This window comes from Panthera leo, chromosome C1, assembly GCF_018350215.1.
Source record: "Panthera leo isolate Ple1 chromosome C1, P.leo_Ple1_pat1.1, whole genome shotgun sequence".
Taxonomy (NCBI): Eukaryota; Metazoa; Chordata; class Mammalia; order Carnivora; family Felidae; genus Panthera; species Panthera leo.
The window spans coordinates 139,125,826-139,150,874 of record NC_056686.1 but is presented as its reverse complement, the minus strand read 5'-3'; the positions used below and the strand labels follow the sequence as shown (position 1 = coordinate 139,150,874).

The window sequence follows — 25,049 nt, the reverse complement described above, 5'->3', positions numbered from 1 at the left end:
GCCCAGAGCCTCCTCGGGATTCTTTCTCTCTGCTCCTCCTCTGCTCAAGTGTGTGTATGCAGGCTCTCAGAAATGAATTTTTTTAAAAATTTAAAAAATAATTAAGCAGAGGATAGGCAAAATTCTTGAACTTCAATCAAGAAGCTGAGAAAAAAGAACACACGTTGTTATGGACACAGTACTGAAGCCCACTGAAGCCTTAGTACATTCAGGTTTCAGTATAGTACCTCCTATTGCATTGTAGCACCTGTAAATATCTACACAGAAATGTAAGTGTACTTGAGTATAATAAATCCACTATAAACTGGAATCCCATATTAATGTAATGGTGCTTTGCCCTATAGTCTCCTTCCTAAGATCTTACATTTTGAGAAACAACACTAATTTTTACGTGACTATGTTTTCTTGAAATGCCCCCTTTGGTTAGGCATCTGGTAACCTCTCATTTTCTGTGGTACCAAACCTTCCTACTGGAATAATGTTCCTGGTAGCCTCATTTGCCCAGAAAAGCCCTTTACTTCACCTCCCAAGGTTACTCATACCCACCTTTCTTAATTTTCTTTCCCCCTCCTTCTCTTCCATTCCCTCCTACCCTCAACTCAAGGACAACTGAAAGAGGGTGGAGGAAAAGTTCAGCTCAAAATGTACACGGAGATCTCATCCATATTCTGTACCAATTTCCAGACCATAAAACTCCTTACTGGCAGAGAAAGTGTTCTGTGATAATGCCTAAAATAGTCCCTTTTACCTTGTACTTAAAGCACACCTTGAATGTAGATTTTAAAACAGTGGCATGCAACAACAAAGTCAAAAAGGCCAAAAAAGGGAGTCTTTTCTAGTTCCCTTTTGTTAGTGGATCCAAAGACTCCCTTCACTGAAAGCATCTTAAGGGGAAGACTAGCTTAGGGATGTGGTAAGGATAGCACCTGAAAAGTGAAGAACTGAGTAAGCACCCATGACCCTACTTACTACTCAGTACACCGGAACATGGAGCCCACTGTAATTGATGCTGAGCTCACACTATTGGTGGCAGATTATTTCTAGTCCAGAGTTGCAGTTCTGGGTTTTTGTTCGCCACTGTGGGTAATAACCACTCTAGCAGTAAGTACAGTGCCTGCATTTCAGGTTTATCACTCCTTGGTAACCCCCCCCCCCAATGCACACAGCACCCACTATGACTGCCTCATACTGTTCGCACAGGGCAGACAGCTAATAGGTGTTGAATAAATGCTTGACTAAGGTTGACTTCACACATTCATTCAATTTGCAAAGTCCATATCCTTGACGCTGAGGCAGACCGATTTCCACTTACCCTCTAGTGTCAGGGTTTGGGCAGCAGGCTGCTACCCCAAGTCATGGCTGTGCAGACTCAAATTAGCACACTATATACCACATGACTGATTGTCAAAGAACTTTCCCATCGAAAACTAATTAATCTTCCCCATACATCTTGTTAGGTAGACTTAGTACTGTCTCCTGGAAAGAAGGCTGAGAAGTATCATCTTCACTGCCCTTCCTGAGATATGCATGGGGGGTGGGGAAGGGGGGGGGTTCACCCTTGCACCCACAGAGACACAAGTCTATGCACAGACTGCCCGCAGAGTCCAGACCTGTGAACTGCCCAGAGCAGAATGACAGCATGGGCTCCTTGCCACACTTCACCCGGGCTGTTGCTGTGCGACAGATTTCAAGTCTCTGATCAGTTCCCCGGAGCACGAATACAGCAAATATTTCCACCTTCTCTATTATCAGCCTTCCGACTTTGCCAAAGAGAACCAGGATTGGCTATTTAAAAGGGCAAAGCAAGCTTCAACCACGAGAACCATGTCCTTTTTCCTCCATGGGTTCCTCTTCCTCGTCCCACCTTCTAGCTGAGGACCTGCCCTGAGTTTCATGCTCTTATGTAATTACTATTTACCTTCCTATAGTGTGTTAATAGTACTACTCTCCTTGGGGACCGCCTTCACTTGCACAATTCCCATTCCTTGTCAACTTCTAAATCAAGTCTATCCCTGACCTGAGGAGGTTGGGTTACCAACTATAATTTTCTCCCATTTTTATAGAGCATGACTTGGAGTAGATGACTATTTCATTTAGGGAATAACTACTCTGGATAGACATTAAAACATTCTCTATTGCTATAGTAATTAAAACAGCATAGTATTTGCACATGAGTAGTTAGACAAATGGAACAGCAAATCCAGAAATACACTCAAATACACATGGGGATCTGTTATTATCTGTTATTATCCTAATTTCTCTAATGTGCTTAAAATTTTCCATAATAAAATTTTCTTAAGGTACCAGAACAAAATATGAGTGACTTCCTTGGAGGGGGGAAAGGCCTTTCCATTTGTAATTCAAAACTCAGAAAGTATAAAATTAAAGTTTGATACATTCAATTACATTAAATAAGTTATGTGTGACCAAAAGATAGTATGAATCGAGAAACAAGTAACAACCTGGAAAAAATTTTTTTTCAACTTATGTCACAGACAAAACAATGGATAATCTCGCTAATATGGAAAGAGCTACTAGAAATCAATAAGAAAATTATCAGCAACCTAACAGAAAAATAAGCAAAGAACATTAACAGCCTTTTCATAGAAAAATAAACAAAATGGTCTTTAAACACCAGGAGAAAAGTTAAGCATCTTTTCAAATAGGAGAAATGAGAACCAAAAGTATACTTTAAACTTTCAGATTTTGACTAGTCTCATATAAAAATGTATTCTAATTCTGTGTTTTAAGGAGACCATGGGAAACCAGTTATTTGCATACATTGATTGTGGAAAGATGACCCCTTAGAAAAAATTTGGTAACATTATTAAACTTTTAAATGTATTTACCCTTTACCCAAAATCTCACTTCTTGGAATTTCTTCAAAAGATGGCTTGTACACATGCACAATGATACACTGTCATCAGAGTCATAGCAGCACTATAATAGCAAAGGATTGGAAACAATCTGTGTCCATCAAAAAGAGTGTGTATGTGTGTGTGTGTGTGCGTGTTTAAAACTCTACATACACAACGGAATAGAACACAGCAAAGACGTTCCCTGTATGATGCTGTGAAAAAGCCCTAGGATACAGATTATATATACATATATATCTGAATGGAGAAAGATATAGAGATATGAATATCACGTTATTTTTGTGTGTTAGAGAGAAAACAATAAAAATTACTATATGGGGGTGCCTGCATGGCTCAGTTCGTTAAGCATCAGACTCTTGATCTCAGCCCAGGTCATGATCTCATGGGTTTATGAGGTTGAGCCCCACGTCAGCCTCTGTGCTGACAGCATGGATCCTGCTTGGGATTCTCTGTCTCCGTTTCTCTCTGCCCCTCCCCTGCTCATGTGCTCGCCCTTGCGCGTGCACGCTCTCTCTCTCTCAAAAATAGATAAATAAACTTAAAGAATTACCATATGCATTTACTTATATATGCATAAATACACTCAGTAACAATATACAGGAAACTAATAGGAGGGATGAACTGTAGGTGAAGGAACAGGGTAAAAAATAGTATAAGGGGTGCCTGGGTGGTTCAGTCAGTTAAGTGCCCACCTTCAGCTTGGGTCATGATCTCACGGTTCATGGGTTTGAGACCCACATCGGGCTCTGCAAGTGCAGAGCCTGCTTCAGATCCTCTGTCTCCCTCTCTGTCCCTCCCCCACTCGAGCTGTCTAAAATAAATAAACATTAAAAAAATAGTAAGAGGGGGCAAAAGTAGGAAGAAGACTTCTCAGAGTATACCCCATTTTATTGGTTTGGTTTTTTTACCCACACAAATCATAAAAGACTCAAAATTTAAATTCAAACAAAGAATTCTTTTGGCTCTATAGTTTATGATTGAGTACCTACCATCTAGTTAAAGCTCAATAGTTCTACTGGACCAGGGGCTTGGAAAAGCCAAAGATGAGATGACACAAAATAGCATTTTTTATCTGGCTTTGAAGTGTATCATGTGATGGTAGGGATGTGGACATCAGAGAATTCACCAACCTGATTACATTTTACAGATTTCATCAGTAAAGTCTCCCCGAGACCTTAGTAAGAACACGGTCACAGTGATCTGTAAGAACAGAAAAAAATAGGTAAGATAGATAAACATGTAGAAAGCACTGCCTTCCTGCAGAAGAGAAACATGCTATCCATTTGAGTATGTTGTGGTTGTTGAGTATAAGCAACACATCTTCTGCACAATAGTCCAATAGGGGCTAATGTTTCCATCTCCAAAGTCCATTTCTATTTTGCCCCTACTCTAGACCCTAGATTCCATGTTTAGAATGATTTAGCTAAACCATATGTAGAAGATAGTTACCCATCTTTAAGATTAAAAACATACAATTGCCATGAAAAGTATCTGACCCACACAAGATAACTAAATTATTAACATGATATATAATTTTGACAAACGCAAAACAAAATGTTTTTATATACTTATTAGTCCAGGTTGTTTGGCTGCCCGTAAGTGAACAATTTCTGTTAGGTTCCTTGAAATATTAGAAATAGCTCATCCCCATGACTCCGTTAGAGGTTCTGAGATTCCAGATTTCAGGCTTTCAAGTAGAAAAGAGGCAGCAGCCTGGGAACCCTTTCTTTCAGTCCCTAGCATCAAGTCTTCATGGTAAGAGGGGGCTATGACTCGCTTCCATAGGAAAGGAAGCAATGGTTCCTTGTGCACCTAAAGCAAGGGGCAGATTCCTGCTCTTTGGCTGAGTGACAAGCTAAATATTTTTCTATACCTGGTCTATTTCTCAGGATTTCCATTTCCTTACACGTAATCAAGCGTTAAAAGTTAGTGCAAGCATTGGACAAGTCACTTAACCTCCTTGTGCCTCAGTTTCCTCATTGTAAAAAGGAGATAAACAATAATGACCTCAAGTGAGTGACTTAATATGTCTCAAACACTTAGAATAATGTCTGGAAGATAGTATGAACTTACGAACTCAAATATTAGCTATCCACCTGTAACATCTTAGAGGCGAGTTTGAAACTCTCTCTTTAGAGCCAGGGCTACCTCCTGAGAAGTTATAGAACACACCCCCTGCCACCATTTCCTTAGACTAATTAGCTGCACTACAAATGGAAATTACTTTCATAACTTAAGCTTTACTAGTGTCGAATGATTTACATAATCCTGTAGCTAGGAGGTCCCAGAACTGCATTCCTTTCTTTGGCAAATTTGTATACCTTCCTCCAAAGGTAGTATTTGTTCATCACGTCTGGTGTAAGAAATGACTTCAGGCTAGGGTTAGGTGGAGAATGCCAATCCCTTTCCCCTCCCTCTGTGCAAAAGCTTGAAACCCCAGGGACCAGAGGAAGACACTGCCCACAGATAAGGGCAGAACCAAGTAGCCCATGGCTTGTTGGTTCAGAAGAGACCCCCCAAGTGGGGCCTACTTACATATGAGAGAGAGGTATTGCACCTCTGAGCCTCTGCCCTCCATCACAAGGGGATACTAAATTGTCACACTCTGGAAGCAAATGGAAGAAGAGTATTTATCATCAGTAGTTTAAATGTGTGCTTCTCTCACTCCTACACAATCCAAACAGGACAGCAAAAGAACTGGGAATCCGCACCTAGGAAGAGACCATCTAGAATGTTACAAAAACGCTCCCCAAATCATTTGGTCTTAGGGAAAAAAATGGAATCAAACTCTGTGTCCCTGATGGGCAAAGGGAGAAGGAACATTTTCCTGGCTAAAAGTTTCAAAAGTACACCTTTGCCACACTTGAAATTTTCACCCATTATTTCCTTATAGTTATTTAAAATGCACATTAATTTCATCAATAACCTAACTTAAACACTCTAAATGGACTTACTACATTTATTTAGTTATTCAATCAATATTTATGGAGCACCTTGGTTCACAGCCATTGCATCAGTGCTTAAAATAAAGTTCCTTCTCTCAGAGAGCCGATTTTCCAGCGACTGGCTGGTTTTCTCCATGTGTCCCCCTGCAGGATGACTTCCTTTTCCAAGCTGACATCTGTTGAAGGCTATGGGTGTCAGGTACCTATAACACCATTAGTTCATTTAGTTCTTACAACATCCCTGTAAGGTGGGCACTGTTGTCCTCCCCACTTGACAATGAATTTAAAGTTTAAAGAGAGGATAAGTAACTTGCTCAAGACTACAAAGTAAGTCATAGATAGAATTTAAATTGGGCTCCAATTCCAAACGCCTCCATTTCGGTCCCCACCCTAGAGTACTTTCAAAACTTCTCAAAGACAGCTTGCTATGATGGATTTCTGGTTTGAAATTGGTCTCCTTCTGCATTTTCCCTGTTTGGTATGCTAGGATTCTTCTCTTTTTCTGTACAATGCCTTTCTAGCATCTAGAAAACGATCATTTAAAAGCAAGGGTATCAAGTCATGGGACCATGGCAGAGCAGGCTAAGAAATAACAGCCAATTATACATAAATATTTAAATATATGCACTACACTCCACTTAGTGCATTATTCAGATTCTGGGCTAACACAAAAGTTTCCAGAACTTACCAGCTGCTTCCTTTTGTGATCTCAATGATTCTCACCCAAACAAGACTCAAAGGACCCATTTGCCAAATCAGCTTCCTCGTATTTACACCTTGTCATTGATGTCATTCTCCTTTTCTGCCAACCCTAAACTGACTAGAGAGGAGAATTTGAATTCTCTCTCTCAAATTGTTTCCTTTCTCTTTCCCCAAACCTTGCATTTTTTTCTTCCCCTAAAACTCCCTAAGCCCAAGGCAGAGTCCAGTGAAGTGAGTGTGATTAAGCAAATTAAGAACCGGCCCAGGGAGCTGCTCTAATTGCTCTAATCAGGGGTACTTTCCTGGTCCTGCTCATGGGAGGCCTGGCTGGCCTAGAACATTCACTGTCTGTCTGTGGGTGGCATGTCAGCAGATGGCAATCACTGCTGCTATTTTTCCAGGTTAATATGAGATTAAGTTTGGGGCTTTGGACCCTAATTATTCTTCTCAGTGATTTCGTTTAATTGGTCTACCGAAAAACACTTGGCTAATCCCTGAATGCCACACAAGCCCATGCAGCCATTTGGACCAGGTGGTCAGATTCTTCAATGGGGAGAAGAACGTGGGCACAAAGGGAGGGGGTCCTATCTCCCTCTCTTACCAAATTCAAGCTCCCTGAAGGCAGGCCTAGTCTAGTCTTTCATCTCCAGCAATGGGCTTGGCACAGAGCAGGGCTCCAAATGTTTGCTGACTATTGTGAAATGAAGAAAGGAGATGTGAAAGGCACATTTTAAGGAGCATTTTGTGAGACAATGGATTTAACAAGGGGGAAAAAAAAACTTGCACAGGGGATATGCACGTTATATACTACACTTAGAATGTAGAGAAGACATGGCCAGTTCTCAGGACATACTTTACAGCAACATCTGATTTCTGACCATTAACCCCAAACAGTTAAAGGTTCAAGTCTATATAAGAGATAGAGGTTGATATACAGAAGTATCAAACTGACATCAAATCAGGAGCTTCCGTGAGGAGAAAGCAGTGGCAAGAATAATCAATATTCCAATGAGCTTGATTTGGCTATGAAATCCTTCAAGGAAAATTCCAGAACCGCAGGAATCTAATAGCTAAATGAGGGCTAATAGGTGGTTGTATATTTAAATATTGCTACCCCTGCTTAACTTTCTATAGCTTTTGGCAATGGTAGCTCATGAAGGACAGTTGGGAGAGCTGTCATAAGAATTCCTTTAGGCCTGGGTTCACTGGGCCTGCAGGACAAATCTAAGAAAATGTGGCAATGTTCTGCAGCTGCAGCATGGTCACATAATGTATTCCTCACTTATCTGGCTTCCTTTCATGTGGGTAATTATGTTGAGTATTGGATTAGAAGTGTTATGTTTTGACTTAATCAATCCACATTTATTTTGGAGGTTTTTCTTAGCTGAGAAAGTAGTCATCAAATAAACTTTTAAAATGGAAAATTCATACATATATATACACATATCTGCAGATATGTGTATCTCAAAAATATATACACATTTAAAATTCATTTTAGTCATTTTTATTTCATTTTATTTTTTTATGCATTTAATAAGCATTCTTGAACACCTACTGTGCACCATATGAGGAACCAGAAATAAAAATTTAAGACATGGTCCATGCTCTAAAGTGGTTTGAATAGAGTGATGAAGGCAGTCCGTGTACAAACAGCAAACATGCACCAGTTGCTATGGAAACAATGGATTATAGAGTGTTACTAACTCTACCACCATCACTTTTCTAAAATGCTAGTGATTCCTATAGCTTGTAGTAGGTAGGGAAGCATATTATTTATGCTGAAACCACGCAGGGAGGATGCCAGAAATAAGCAAATCTGAAAAGAACAGATCTAACACATTTAGTTTGGCCAGGTAGAGGAAATGCCTCAGGAAAAATGTTTCCTCTTAAAAAAAAAAAAAAAAAAAAAAAAAAAAAAAGCAGCCTGGGTGAGACTTTCCACAGATATCCCCAGAATAAATGAAAGGGTGCACTTAGGTTTGCAGCCTATTATGTTGATGCTCTGTTTCCATATCCTAAACTAGGGATTGGATAGCCTGGTACTTTGAGGATTTCCAACACTTAATAGCTCCCATGTCCCCAATTCTTGGCTCAGAAATTTCACCTGCCAGGGGCACCCGGGTTTTTCAGTCAGTTAAGAACCCAACTTCAGCTCAGGTCATGATCTCATGGTTCATGGGTTCGAGCCCCACGCCGGGCTGTGTGCTGACAGCTCAGAGCCTGGAGCCTGCTTCTGATTCTGTGTCTGCCCCTCCTGCACTCACGCTCTGTCTCTTGCTCTCTCTCAAAAATGAATAAACATTCAAAAAAGAAACAAAAAGAAATTTCACCAGCCAACAAGTTCATTTCTTCCAGAAGCATCAGGTACACACTAAGTCAAGTTTGGAGGCAGGGAAATCAAGTTTTACTGATCACCAGCTTACCCACTTCAAATTAAATCTCCAGTGTAGTGAAAGGTATCCTGCATTCTCCTGCCCCCTGAGAGTTTATACCTTATCTCCTGAAGTTCACCTTATCTTCCTGAAGTTATTCCAGTTATTTAAAAAAAAAAAAGGTATCTTCCCTGATGATTCAAAGTGAAGTAATTTTCACTTCCATGAAGAAGTATTCGCCCTCCACTTACTAAGACACTAACAGCACTCACTCTTCTATTTCGGAGACACAGCCTCCTCAGTGAATCCTGGTGCAGTTCTGACAGCCCAGGTGGCATCCTCACTCACTGGAAATTTCTCCTTATTCGTTGTGAGCATGCAGAGTTGTTTTTTTTTTTTTTTTTAAATGTTTTATTTTTGAGACAGAGACAGACAGAGCATGAGCAGGGGAGGGGCAGAGAGAGGGGGAGACACAGAATCCAAAGCAGGCTCCAGGCTCCGAACTGTCAGAACAGAGTCCGACGCGGGGCTCAAACCCACAAACTGTGAGATCACGACTTGAGCCGAAGTCGGACGCTCAACTGACTGAGCCACCCAGGCGTCCCAAGCATGCCAAGTTTTTAAAAGGCTATGCTAAGGACTGACTGCCAGCCTCATTATGACTGGTCCCAGAACAGAGTTCTACCTTCAGTTAATCTTCAAAAGAGTATCTCACCCAGATAACTTATTTACTCTGCTTCTAAGATCTTCCACACCCATTTTAAATCCTTAGAATTTCAGTCTTGTTTTGGGAGGATGCCAGAATTTCAAGTATCCTCTGATAATTAAGTGACCTCTTCTGCCAGCACCCAAAAATGATTGGCTCTTGGAATTTTGACCTCCAATATTTTCCATTTAACAAATCCACACGAACTACCTAATATGTGATCAGCACTGTGATAACCACTGTAAAGTTGCACTGGAATTAAATTTTAAGTTTAAGAAAAATCTTTGACCTAAAGAACTGGCCAGACTAGATATCACACATGAAATGACTGCAGTGAGTACAGGGTCAAGTGTTATAGGAGGAGACAGTAAGGAATAATAATACCCTACTATTATTTAAGAACAAAAATGAAAAATGAAGAGTCCCTAATTAGATAAAGTGCATTCACCTATAATTCTTTTTTTGATTGTTACAACTGCATGGTGAGGTAGGCAAAGGAGATATTAACCCCATTTTACAGATGAGGTAACTGAGACCCAAAGAGGTCAAGGGGGTTGGCCAAGGACATCTTGCGAATAAGTGGGAGAATTCCAGGATTGTAGTTCTAGTGTGGTCTCCCTGTTGTGTGGTTTTGCTGCCACACCATGCTGCCACCTTGCTGAGTACCATGGGAGGGAGAAGACGGAGCATGGAAGGACCAGAAGGGTGAGCTATAGGCAACAGAAAGGATGAAGGGTCGTTATGGGGAAAACAAGACAGACAGAGATGGGCAAAGAGCATGACCACAGGTTTGGAGGCAGAGACTGGGGGAAATAATGACTTACCAAAATAGAATGTATATTAAAACGAAGTGGGGAATAGGGTTTGAGAGGAAATTAAATAATCATGGATCTTTCAGAAAGTTGGTATCATGAGCTGAGTTTTGGTCTTTCAAACAATGCGGTTATTTTGGCGGGGAGACTGACATGATCAATGCAGAGGTTGAGAAAGTTGATATACTTTTTGTATAGTACAGGGTTGGGGGGGGGGTGCGGCAAAGAGTCTGGGTTTCTGGAATCCAGGCGGGGGTGGGGGAAGGGCTAGCATCGTGAAATGTTGACGTGGGTATACTTCACAGAATTCATCGCCCACGTTCATTTGCACATCACTGAACAACAGCAAAGCTAAAAATACTCTGGTTACAAGCAACAGGGTATATAAAAGAGAAGAATGATTGGTGCTTTCAAGTTTATGATGGATTAAGCCATTTTAGGTTGGTTGACTTAAAATTTGTAAAATCACTGTCTTCAGGTTTGACAAAGGTAAAATCACCCGCTTTTTTAGGCCTTGCATTAATGCTACTTTCTGCATTTTGTCAGCCTGTTATCAAATTGGAATGGAGGTGGCCCCACAGGACGGCTGGAGTTCTGACAGATTAAGGGGATTTGAGTGGGGTAGGGGGAATTCTGGGTCCCTCACCTACACTTAAATGAGAATAGGTCAGATTTTGTAAAACTGCATTTATTAGACTAGATTACAACATTTCATATGCGTGAAAGGTTCCATAGATTAAAACATCTGAAAAGCCACGGATCTAGTGTAATGTCACCCCAAACAGAGGAAGAAGCAGAGATAGGCCCTTGAAGGGCTTTGTTCAAGGTCACAGGGCAAGGAAGACCACCTGAGGGACATTTTTGTATAGCAAAGAAACTTCAGTCAACAAAATGAAAAAGCAACCTCCCAACCTGCAGCATGGGAAAAAACACTCAGAAAGCAATGTCTGCTAAGGGATTAATATCTAAAATACAGAACTCGTACAACTCAATAGCGAAACACCAAATAATACAATTAAAAAATTGGATCATTAGGGAAATACAAGTCAAACTGTAATGACATATCACCTCACACCTGTCAGAATGGCTGTCATCAAAAAAGACAAGACACAAGTATTGGTGAGGATGTGGAGAAAGGAGAACCTTGTCCACTGTTGGTGGGAATATAAATTGGCTCAGCCACTATGGAAAACAGTATGAAGGTTCCTCAAAAAATTAAATGGAACTCCCATATGATCCAGCAATCCTACTTCTAGGAATATATTCAAAAGAAATGAAATCATGATCTCAAAGAGATATCTGTACTCCCATGTTTACTGCAGCATTCTTCACCACAGCCAAGATCTGGAAACACCCAAAGTGCCCATCAATGGATGAATGAATTAAAGAAAGTATGGTATTCATTTCCTTGGCATATACGTATGGAATATTATTCACCCATAAAAAAGGAACCCCTGATATTTGTGACAACATGAATGAAAGTGGAGGTGCATTATACTAAGCGAAATAAGCCAGAAACAGAGAGACAAATCCTGTATGCCATCACTTATAGGTAGAATTGAAAAAAGTCAAAATCATGGGGCGCCTGGGTGGCGCAGTCGGTTAAGCGTCCGACTTCAGCCAGGTCACGATCTCGCGGTCCGTGAGTTCGAGCCCCGCGTCAGGCTCTGGGCTGATGGCTCGGAGCCTGGAGCCTGTTTCCGGTTCTGTGTCTCCCTCTCTCTCTGCCCCTCCCCCGTTCATGCTCTGTCTCTCTCTGTCCCAACAATAAATAAAAAAGTTGAAAAAAAAGAAAATTTAAAAAGACTTACGCCAACAGACATGCAGTATAAAAACAAAAACAAAAACAAAAAAAAAACTTCTAAGAGAAATAAGTTTTGGCACTGTGACGTGGAGCATGATGACCATAGTTGATAATGCTGTATTGCATATTTAAAATTTGCTAAGAGTAAAAAAAAAAAAAAATAAAAATAAAATAAAATAAAATAAAATTTGCTAAGAGTAAATTTTAAGCGTTTTTGCCAAAAAAAAAAAAAAGGGGGGGTGCAACCCTGTGAGGTCAAGATGGAGGTGTTAACTGACGGAATTGTGGTAATCGTTTCACAATGCATACGTATACGTATCAGATCCTCACGTTGTACAGCTTCACACAATTTTGTCAATTTTATAGACAATTACATTTGCCGATTTTACCTCAGTCAAGCTGGGGGTGAGGGAGAAGAATTGGGGCCACTGAGAACTCAGAAAACAAAATCATTTCACAGCCTTTGACACCCAGGCTTCCCTCCAGGCCCGTTCATGTGCCTGCAGCAGAGCCGGTCCCCAATGCCCTAAGCGGGCCAGCCCAGGCAGCCAAGGGCCGCCATGGGGAAACACATGGCCAGGCTGGGCCCAAGCAGCAGGAGCTGGTTTCAGTGGGAAGCCTCCCACCAACAAATGAAACATAAGGTGCTTCTAGTCAGAAAAGGGTCTGCTCAACACTCTTCTCCAACTCATTCATTTTTCAATATTTGCTTACTTCTCCTTTTCCCTCACTTTAGTCCCCTTTTGAAGACCATCTAAGGTCGACCCCCCCCCGACCCCATACTACAACAAAAAACCAACCAACCCACCAGCACCACCCAAAAAAAAAAGCCACCTTGAGAAAGAGAAGATAAAGAAGTGCTGCAGGTTTGGAATTTTCACTGTTTCTGAAGAATTATGACCCAGAAGCAGAGAATCATTAAACCCGCTGGTTTCACTTGTACAACAGCACATAACGCCGTACCGGAGACCGCGCTGCCCGCTGAATCAGGAAGTTTAGAGGGAGAAGGCCTGGCAGAGCCCCTTGTAAATCTGTCTTTTTGTATTCTAATCATAAAAAAGTATTCCCCTCACTTTCTCACACAGGGCCTAACGTCACCTTAACAGTGTTTATCAAGACAGACAAAGTGTCTTCACCAAAGCTAGAACATTTGTCTTCTTTGACAGCAAATGCTGATTAAATCTTCCCAGAGAAAAGTTAGGCAGACCAGAATCCACCTTCTTGCCAGGTACAAAGGGACGGACTACAATTCTGGTGTGTCCTCTCCTGTTCTCCTTGTCAGGAAAAATAAATAAAGGTGATAGAATTTGGTAGAAAAGGTCTCCTGAAGATACAGCTCTCTCCGTTTTAACTTAGGTTCAACTATTTCTTGCCAGCTTTGTGAATTATCTCAGCTAACTAGAAGAACCCCTAAAGGAACCATGCTACGGACTGTAAACTGAGGAAAACCCAAGCACACACAGATGGCATACACACCGGCCATTGCCAGATGAGCCTTTTCCCTCGCGGGGCCATTTCAGGGTGGATCCCAAGGGGACTATGACTTCGCTTCCGATGACATTAGTGGTGAAAGAGGCTGTGAGTTATGAATTAACAGCTCTCTGTGAACTGATTAACTCTTCCATATTCAGAACGCCCACTTAAAAAACAACAACAACAAAAAAAACAAATCCAACTCACCTTTCCAGGACTCACCAACGTGGCAAACAGAAACACACCCGGTTGGAAATCCAGGGAAGAGAATCATGTCTGTGGCCTATATGCTGATCTGAGCAATAAAGCCTGTTTTGTTTTGTTTTTAATCACCCTTGTCAGAAATAGAAAATCTCCTTAAAATATGGGACACAGCTCTCTGTGCTTCATGAGCAATTCTACACAAAAGCTGTAGACCTCACAACACAATGTGGTCATCGGCACCATCAGCTCACCGACAGTCATTCAGATGGTGGACTTGGTGAAATCTCTCCTGGGGCCTTTGTAACTCATCTGCATAATTGCAGAGCTTTCTAATCCCTGTCGCAGAGCTGTAATTGTGTCAGGATAAAGTAAGGGTCTCTGATCCCCGGCCTCGTAACCGGAGGCACAAACCTCCCATTCAATTATTCCTGAACGATGGCACTTAAGCATAACTGTGGGAAAGGGAAGCAGGCCCCCCAGCACGTACTTCTCTCTTTTGTCTGCCACTAGTGGAGGAGTCTGACTTCAGTGGGCACAGCCAGAATGCTCTTTCCTGACCTCCAACCTTGGGTATTTACCAACTGGCTAATGAAGAAACAGTAAATAACCTCCTGCCCACTGTAGAGCCAGACAAGAATGAAAACGGATAGATGTACACTTTTATTCTAGAGCTGGAGAAGGAAAGTAATTTCCATCCCACTGAGCTCTAAAGCGCTGCCTTTCATCCCACTGGGGAAGGTGTGAAGCCTGCTTTGTCCAGACTGGCCTGGCCTTTGATGGATTTACTGACCAGACCTACTGGCTGGAGGAAGTGTAGGGACACACCTTTTGTTGAGAAAGAAGAACGTACACCACCAACAGGCTTCCAGGACCTCATAAAACGGTCGTTCGGCTTAGAAGATCAGGTCTCCTATGTATCAGTATCGGGAGGAAAGCATTAAAGGCATTTCTCAAGTTTAAAGGAAAACAAAATTTCAAAAGCAAGGTGAGTTAGCTGCCAGTGTTTGTCAAATTGCTGGGGATGCGGAGTCTAACTCTGACAGACTGCTCTGTGAACAGGGTATAGCTTCTGCATAACTTCATCAATTATGTTATTTGTCATGGGCTAAAGGACATGACACATAGGGAGCACGGTGTAGTCTCATCTGGGAAGGGCAGGAGAGGGCGAGATGATCAGAAACTGTGAATTAATTTTGCGCTGATCCCTAGATCCCAGCGGTGACAAGATGCCTTCTACTATTTTACAATTTCAATAAAGCTCTGACATTACTACATGGCAACAAAGGGAAGAACAAGGAACAGCTGCCTATATGCTGCATTCTGCATAAAAGGCTATGCTGGAAGCCTAATTGCTTCTCAGCCGGAGTATTTAAGTCTCTAGCCCCCAGTGGAACACAAGTCATTCTCAAGGTGTGGTATGTTCTGCATTTAACTGGAGTCAGGGAACCCTCGTTCTGATCCTGAGCTTAGGTTCTCATCACCACTGGTAGGAACCGATTAACCTCAACAAGCTGCTTAAGTCCTCAGAGTCTCCACTTCCTCATCTGTAAATCATGACAGTGCACTTTAAATTTCAGGACAGTAGTGAGAAGGAAATAAGGGACAGTGAAAATTAAGTGAATTAACTATAGTTAAGTACTCAATAAATGTTAGTTCCCTTCCAATTTTTGTTTTTCCACTTTTGATTGTGGCAGCAGAGAAATTCTTGGAGGAAGGAGACAGAGCCAGGTAGTGTAAGAAGTTGACACTCTTTGAGCTTTCTTGCTGCTGGGGCAGCAGATTTAGCTGAACCACTATCGGTCCTGTAAACAGGCTCTGTGTACCACCTACTGAAGTCTCTCGTGACAGGGAAAGCACAATAAAGTGCCCAACAGGCGAGAGATTGGTTCAGAGCATTAGCCATCTATCCCAACCCCTTGTGGACCCCACGGCAAAGTTTCCTGCTACTGACTCCCAAAATGTCCACCCTCTAAGCCAAAAAGCAAGGCATGAGCGATCTCACTGCCATTGGTCATTTACATCCATTTCCTATATAAAAAGCAATGCTACTGACTCCCCAAAAAATGAAGTGAAGAAGAGTAAGAGACAGGAGGAAATGGCCAGATGAAAGAACAATGAAGGTGCCCGATTACAACAAACATCACTTTCCTGCCAGGACACCAACAACAGGATCCCAGCCAGCTTTGTAAGTTGCGATCTCAGCCAGCTGGCTACATATCTGATGGAAAGAGAGGCCCAACAGTAGAAAAACAAAAGCTCTTTCCCACCAAATGGGGAGTGGTCAGAAAGGCATGGGAGGAAAACCACATTGTGGTGTCCCAGATTTATTCTGTCTACACGGCACAGAATGCATCTACATAGCTCACATGGTTGGGGGCCGTTTCTCTAACTACCGATGCTGCCGATTCCACCTGCAATCTAAAAACCAGGCTGTACATCTGCTGCCTCATCTCTCCACATGTAATAACCGAAACACTATTTTTCACGCTCCAGAAAAATGCAAACACAGCTCTACTGATCCACTTCAAATCTCCCCAAACAATTCAACTGAGGATGAAAATCAAGGAAACATTTCAAAGCAAAGAGCGTTGGGTGTCTCAAGGCATGGGGATAGGTGGTGTGTGTATAGGGGAAGGTCTCTTTTTAGTAGAGTTACTGTTGGTTTCAAGGACAGGTGCTACCCTAATTTTAAAGTTTGTCAGATATGCATCCTATATGACTGGTGATATCCTTTAGGGTTATAATATTACCACCTTCTGTAGAATCCACGGGTTGGCTGTCATGCTAGGATGTAGGTGACTATCAGACAAGTCCCGTCAATCATTTCTACTTACCTGATTAGACTAAATGCCCCTCCAAAGTAAAAAATCAGACATAGTTTGGAAGTCTGTGAGTCAACTAATTAAGGTAAGGGCAAAAAATCAATAGTTAACATGACCAAGTACAAGTCACACGTCTGGCAGGCAGGAAGTTACAGTGGCAGACAGAGGGGCCTAGGCACATGAGGGTCCGGAATCTAGGCACCAGCCACTTAACAATAGAGTCTTTATTCCTTTCTTTGAATGCTTTCCCATTCTTCCTAAAACTAATCATCAACTCCTCGAAGGATCCTTGAAGGTAAGGACCCTGCATTCCCTTTCAATTCTCTGGTCTTTACTGGAGCTGATGGGGGAGGGACCTGAGGGGAAGGAGACAGAGATCTCAGACCACTCAGTTGCACACCAAACTCACTAAACTCAGTTGCACACCCTCACGTGCTGCATCAACTCAGACTTGAAACCCCGCTTCCCGGAGAACAGCTTTGCCCCTTATGAACCCACATGTGGTGGAGTAGCTTTTGTGACTCACAATGACTGGTCTGAATATCCTGCTGCTGACACCTTAATGCAAGGAGCCATATGGAAAATGAGGCAGAAATGAGAAAAAGGGGAAAAGAGTAGAAAAACTGAGCCTGCCAGCTATAAAGCAGGGAGCTGGGGTGCAGACCTGCAATTCAGAATGGAGAGGGGTAATCACAGTGCTGTGGGCTCTCACACAGATCATTGGTTTTTACTGTAGATATGGGAAAGAAACCACAGAGCAAATATCAGCTGTAGAGAATTTTCTTCTTAAACCAGTACAACCCACTACACTTCAGCACCAATGGCTCCACAGTTTTTATACCTTAAATAGTGGAGAACAGCTTTGAAAAAAAATATTTTTTTCTTAATTGAAAACCTTTCCCTGGAATTCACATGACCTTTCTCGAGTCCCCCTTTTCCCATCCCCCGTCTCTTCCACCCCCTCCACACACAACAACAGGCTTGAGGATATAGACTCTACTTCCCCTCCCCCCCCCCAAAAAAAAAACACATAGGTCCGGGAGTGGGGTGAGCCTTCACATAAGAAATGAGAAAAACAGGATTCCTTTCCTTGAGTTATAAAAACTGAAAGGTACGAGGAATTTTATAGACCCAGAAAGTGATGAAATGAAGAGAAAGACATCAAGTCTACCCAAAAGGTGATAAAATATTTTATTTGTTTTTTGGTTGTGAAAAAGAAAATAAATCATTAAGATGACTGTCAGAATGCCTCAAGGAGAAGGGCATCGAATAGGACTTGGCTATAAATGTCGGAGAGTGTAATAAAAGAGTTGGGTTTGTTTCCTTAGCATTTGTCTGGGTTGAGCCTTCCTGTTTCAACACAGAAATCAGGGGCAATGATAAAAATCCATCCACCGTGGGGTATGTATTATTGCCTTTCCATGCTGGCCCCATCCAAGAATCCCAGAGCAGCTGCTCCCGCCTTTACCCTGGCTCCCACCGAACACTTACACTACAGGACATGTTGTCAAATGCCAGGGTGTCAGGATCACAATTTCCTTTATTTTCATGATTACTGATTACTTCATTTATACCTGCTTATAAAACAGGGTTGGGACAGGGCTGGGGGTGGGGTGATGGGGGGCAGGGGGTGTTATTTTTCTTGGTCCTTCTTGGTCCTAGGAATTCAAGATGAAGAAGGCAAGGTTCTTGCCCCAAGCAGCTCAGTCTAAAGTACTTTGGGTTAATTCTGATATTGTTTAGTGATGTATTACAAGTGCCTGAAAGACAGAGAAAGGTGACAGAATAGCTGTTATTAAAGCAACTGCTGATTTTATTTAAACCTGGAAAGGATTAGTTATGAATTTGCAAAAGAGGTAGGATTTTCAACTAACCCACAAACTTGCATTCAGCATTTTGCTTTATGTTCTTCTTTTCTAGATGTCAAGCTGTCCTATAAACATGTGATGGCTCAACTGAGCCTTCAAAGTTAAGACTCAAAGCTAAGTTTCTATCTGTAATGAATATAAATATTATGAACTCAGAAATCAGGGCACCTGGGTGGCTCTGTCAGCTGAGTGTCCAACTTCAGCTCAGGTCATGATCTCACAGTTCATGAGTTCGAGCCCCTCATCAGGCTTGCTGCTGTTAGTGCAGATCCTCTGTCTCCCCCTCCCTCACACTCTCTCAAAAGTAAATAAAACATTAAAAAAGAAAGAACTCTGAAATAAACTGAGCTTTGGAAAGACCTGGAACACATATGCCAGTCAATACTGATCTCCACAGTTACCCATCTAACCAAATTTGATCTGGGACAGTCTCATGTTTGTCCTCCAAATCATATACAACTGGACCCAAGAACAGTACCACAAATGGCACCATGAAAGGGGACGGGTAGTATCTGTATAAAATGGAAATGACTCCAGCTGCCTTGCAGTTGTACCCATCTATGATGGCACAGGTCTTCTTAAGTGTTAAGGTGCTCTCCCCACCATCACAAGGACAAGGCCTTAAAGTAGCTTTATGGAGATGACCACTGAACACTCCATGATGAACCTATAGGACCACTAAGCAGGCAGAGATGCTCCAAATCACCATTCATTTTAATAGCTATATCTTTGCCTTTTAGATCCACAGCAGACAGGCTAGAGGTCTGGTAAGTCATATCATCGTTTCATACTGACCGTTATAATGGCCAATTTTGAGTATACCAGATGATACAAGGTACCAAATAGACACACGGCTGAAACCTGCACCTATGAAGTATCGTTCCAGAATGAGACATGACTCCTTGTCCGAGGTACGTTTATATAACTAATATTACCAAACAGGTACCTTGGCCCTCAAGTCCACTGCCTGAAGACTCTTACTCATTTGGAACCAATATGAGCCAGCCTAGATGACTCAGGGGAATGGTAATGATGGGATGAGTAATCGTTCTCTTGAAGTCACCAGTTAGGATAAAAGCAGTTGTTCATTACCTGACAAGACAGGTTCCTCAGGCTGGCCAAAAACAGAACAAATAAATCAATGTCACTTTCCTCCCTAACATATCAGAACTCTGTATTTAAAGTCTGCATTTCAGCTCATGGTTCAAGGAAAGCTATCCACAGAACTATCAAGGAGATAGGGGAGAGGTGGCAGAGAGGACATCTGGAATCTTAGTGGAGCAAAATCCTATAGGAACAGCATCTGGCTCTCTGCTCTTGGTCACTGCTTGGTTATTTTAGGAATCCTTTATATAAAACTAATACAAGGCCTTCTTCTAACAGAGTAAACACAAACCGATGTACGAAAGCCTCTAACATGGCAGTTCATTTTAAAGACTTGAAAATCTTTCTGAGTATAACCCATCTCAGGAGTAAATCCACGAGTGCATTAGGGATTCTCATTTCCTAATTAATCCGCATCTCCCCACTATTTTCCATGTTGCATTACTCTAATTTACCCTTTTGAGAGAGACGTTAAAATACTGTTTACTTGCAACTAGCAGACAAATGAGTCCTGGGGAGCTAATGCACAGCATAGTGAATATAAACAATGGTGTGTTATATTCAAACTTACTGAAATACTAAATCTTAATTATTCCAACCACTAAAAAGAAATGGTAATTATGTGACACGATAGAGATGCTAACTATCACTACAATGGTGACCATATTACAATATATAAATGTATCAAATCAACATTTTATACCTTTAAATTACACAATGTTATATGTCAAATATATTTCAATTAAAAAATTTAAAATACTGTTTAGTTACAAATGAAATGCTACTGAAGGCAGGCAAAAAATAAACTGATTTAATAGATGGCAGGTAACTCATATTAGAGTTCCTTTGGATAAGAGCGGAATAGGGCACTTTTTTTGTGAGTTTTATTTATTTTTGAGAGAAAGAGAGAGAGAGAGCACGCGCGTGAGCGAGCATGAGTCAGGGAGGGCCAGAGAGAGAGGGAGACACAAAATCTGAAACAGGCTCTAGGCTCTGAGCTATCAACATGGAGCCTGACGTGGGGCTTGAACTCACAAAGCACAAGATCATGATCTGAACCAAAGTTGGATACTCAACTGACTGAGTCACCCACGTGCCCTGAGCACTGAATAGTTTTACATACGATGTGCGATTTTGGTAAAAATCTGATTGAATATATTGCTGAGACTAAAGTAAACTTAACTAAAAGGTTTGACCACACATCCAAAGTATACCTGAAACTTAATAGCACAAGAGAAGCTAGGCTCCTGGGATTGAGTACATGTTGTGGGTAATATTCCTGTGCAAAGACATTTATTCATCACCCAGCTGGTGGTGCCACACTGGGTGGTTAATGCAGATCTGCCACATAGGAGTAACCACCTTACCTTGCCTTTTCCTAGCAGGTACCCATTTGGAGAAAGGGTAGGAAACATGGCTAAGAAGTAGACAGGACTTGATGTTCACAGTAAAAATATGGAAAGCGATCATGGTGAAAACAGGAGAATCATGCATGGGCTTGCCACGTTTAGACACAGAGGAAGTTTTCATCTCTCTTCTGGAAAGATTTCCTGAAGATGCAGTTGCAAGAGCTGCTTAAGGTTAAATTTGAAATGCTCTGCTTTAGCTGGACTACTAATAACAACCTTCCAAGGAGGGGCCACTGAGGATGACAAGAAAGTTGCTGAAGTGCCTGGTGCTATGGGTTAGAAGCTGAGGGAGGCATGTGCGGATAGGTAAATGTGCATTCTAACCACCGAAAATGCCTTCTCCAACTCAGACTCCCTTGCCAAGAGCCACCCTAGAGCAAAGTTCTGTCTCGTCTCTCTCTCTTTTTTAACTCCCTTTCTGTGTTTATTGTTAAGCAATCCTCTTCACCGCTGAGGGGAAAAAAGGGGAAAGGCTTATGCAAACTTTCAGGTATTGTCTTCCTACAACATTGGTCATAAAACCAATGAGAAAGGGGAACAATGAAACCCAGCAATCCTAGGGTGGAGTCAAAACTGTAGTGGATTCAGGCTAATACCATGTCTGAAATGTCCTCTGTGGGGATAAGGTGACTCAACCTCCCCTTCGGGAAACAGGAGGACTTTTGTGTGCACCCAAGGACCCTGTGGCAAACCAGTTTTCTAAGCGCACTACATCATCCCGTTCACCGCTGACGCAGAAGGCCCACCTGCCTTTCACCCACCCCCTCCATCCTCCATACTCACATCCCACTCCTGTGCATCAACAGTGCCCCAAAACAGGCAATGTTAGCCACAGCCAAAGGAAAGCTAATGTTCATCAACCAAGCCTACAGGAAAACGAAGGTGCAGGCTTTGGTAGTCCGGGTTGGCCACACAGGTGGGAGCTAACGAGGTACTGGCCTGCTGGACAGATCCATCCCAGGAAGCAATTAAGTTTATAGCCAGGAAAGAATAGCCCCAGAGGCCTTGGAAACAAAAGAAGCTTCCTGCCGGTGTTCCGTTCCCTAATTCTATCATAAAGACAGGCTGAACCATTCAGTTGTAACCACGGACAGTAAGGCACTGTCTGCAGCATGTCTGCTGTAGAGACCTGCCTGTCAGGTTTTCATTCCTATGCAAGGGGATTAAACTGTCCCAGCTGGTTCAAATCAGAAAAAAAGGAAGTACCCCAAAAGGAAAAAGTATTTGACGCAGGACACGATTATGAACTCTGTTCAAGATTGGCTGAAGGAGAGGCACCTGGGTGGCTCAGTCAGTTAAGCGTCTGACCTCAGCTCAGGTCGTGATCTCATGGCTCATGAGTTCGAGCCCCACATCAGGCTCTATACAGACAGCTCAGAGTCTGGAGCTTGCTTCAGATTCTGTCTCCACCTCTCTCTGCCCCTCCCCTGCTTCATTCACTCTCTCTAATATAAATAAACATTTTAAAAATTAGAAAAAAAAAGATTAGCTGAAGGAAAAGACTCTAAATATAATGGTTTCCACCAGTAGGGAGACAGCATCGCTAGGATATCTTGACAGTCAAGGGATGTGGCTTTCAGGGAAGTTCCTGGTGTGGGAAGGTGAGAGGTGGTGGGAGGGGAGGGCAACCAGCAAGGTCCTCTCCATCGTCCCTACCCCACGTTCCACCCTCCCTGGTGGGGCTGCGCACGTTTAGACTGCCGACTATCCCGCTCCGATTCTAGATGGAGTCTGTATTAGGGTGGCCATGCAGGTTCTCACATATGCAGAAGTTGTGGCAAACACCTCCTAGCAAGGGGAGCAGTCAGTGATGCTAACCTGAGTCAAAGTAGGAGGACAAGGACATCAGAAGGAGGTGGCTAGTTGTGGAACCAAGAGGCAACAATGAGATCTGATGGGGAGAAGATGCTAGGTGGCAGGAATAACTGCCCTCAAGTCTTAGCCTGGGAGTGTCTCCCCCATTCTACTGCCAACTGCAAAGTCCTGGCCCCTAAATGTGTTCCGAACCTGTCAAACTAAGGAAGGGGCTATGGGCCACGTCGCCCAGGGTGACAAGGGTAATCTTAAAAATGTCAGTAAAATTTGTCATTTTCCTTACATAAACCACCTGACGCCACCTAGAGACTGGACTGGATGTAGTTCCACAAATACTGTATAGAAGCGGCTGTCAACCCACCCTTTCCCTGGGGTCATCCTTAAACAAGAAGCTGAATACATTCTTTTCTTTTGAGCTTAGGCTGATTACCTGAAGCCAAGAACAAGAGACTATCTGGAAGGCTAGCGAGGACATTATTAAATATTCTCGTCCTTCAAACATCTCCCCAGAAGATGAGCAGAGTGACACCATGAACATGACCACCATCACTAGACATCTCCACCCACACCCTCTTTCAGGAGAGTCAGTCTCCATTCCATAGGACAAGTGTTATTACTATCTCCAATTAGGGATCCATTTTTGGCCACATGTATATACCCAGAAAGGTTATGTCTCTCTCCAAATAGCCAATGTCCCTGCCTCTAGAAAAACTACATGTCCAAGGGAGAACTCTGCCAAGAGTCAAGATTTCATTTCCATTAACCTGAGAAGCACTTGGGGTTAATGCAGACTCTGGAGCCAGTGTGCCTGGGTGGAACCCCACTTCTGCCACTTAGTAGCTTTCTGACATTGGGGGAAGTTACTTAAGCTCTCTGTACCTTGGTTTTCTCACCTATAAAATGGGCATAAAAATAGTACCTACCCATAAGACTGTATAATGACCAAATGCATTATGATACGTAAAGGACTTAAAACAGTCCTTTTGACATGTAGTAAGAACAAATTAATATTTGATGTTACTATTACTATCTCTATTATTATCATCATTATTATATTCTTGAGTATGTTACACAGCATACTGTTTCCCAGACTTCTCTCAGGTGGGCTGACAATACCATCCCTACTCCAGGATAGTTTAAGGCAAAATAAAAAAATTTCAGATTGCTTTCAGATCAAAGTTAAGAACCTATGATAACTTTTACCTGGCCATGAATTCTTTGCAGCTATTCCATTAAGAAGTGAAGTCTATTTTCAACTCCCTCAGAGGTACCAGCTGGGTATGGTGGCGTGAGGGATGCCGGACAACATGAGTCAGAACCTAGCCCAAACTGGTGACCCACGTATCATGAGCAAATAAAATGGTTGTTGTTTTAGGCCATTAAGTTTCTGGTGATTTCTTATTATGCAACAGATAACGGACACAGAGCCCTAAACGAATGAGGCTTTATTATCAATAGCATTTCAAACACAAACGTTCACATGAAACCAGGCCACTTGTCTGTCAGCAGGTTAACCAACCTCCACGTGGTGCTTCCAAGATCTCATCCCACTCACCTAGGGCCAGTAAGGCCACCACAGTCAGCACATTAACTTGGGAAAAGCTAAGACCAGTGCATGATCAAATCTGGAGACACAGAGGCAAGCCTTCTGTGCCAAGGAAGGGGCCAAATTAGGTCCTTGCAGAGGGTAAGGTGGATGGCATAGAAAAAAGGATTTTGTTCCCTTTAGTCCACGATACAACCCAGGGCCTGAAATGGCAAGATATGGCTTCCCTGGAGGTAGCTTTATACCATGTGTCTTAGATATTATAGGATGAGGTGGGTAGATACCTTCAAGGCACAAGCAAACCAATTCAAGGTCAGCATCACCAAGTGAGAATAAGGGGGAGCCAGTCAGAATCAACCACATAATCCCCATGGTCCTGATATGTGGCTCTAAGAACACAGGGAGCCCAGAACATCTTCATTTTTTCTGCTGGTCACAGCAAGAGAATGATCACGTTCCAAGCTTCGATTTTGCTGTGACCAAACCAAAAAGCCTATCTCACCCCACAATACAAAAGGGGAAAAAAAATGCCAAGTTCCATAAGTCAGTGTTCTGTCATCTGTAACATGTGGTAAGAACTGATAATCAACT

The 25,049-nt window shown here is 42.3% G+C and overlaps 1 protein-coding gene across 7 annotated transcripts in view; it reads right to left on the bottom strand.

Moving 5' to 3' along the window:
• The window catches only part of LYPD6B (LY6/PLAUR domain containing 6B), a 174,655-nt gene that overhangs the window by 21,725 nt on the left and 127,881 nt on the right, over positions 1-25,049 (bottom strand). For 4 of the 7 annotated variants that reach the window (XM_042952457.1, XM_042952460.1, XM_042952459.1 and 1 more), the window contains one exon: positions 4,007-4,076. The gene's annotated coding sequence lies outside the window, so the exon portion shown is untranslated. Of the gene's footprint in view, positions 1-3,865; positions 3,947-4,006; positions 4,077-7,124; positions 7,146-21,880; positions 22,040-25,049 lie in introns of those variants that run through there. The other 3 variants (XM_042952461.1, XM_042952462.1, XM_042952463.1) reach the window with 3 other exon arrangements.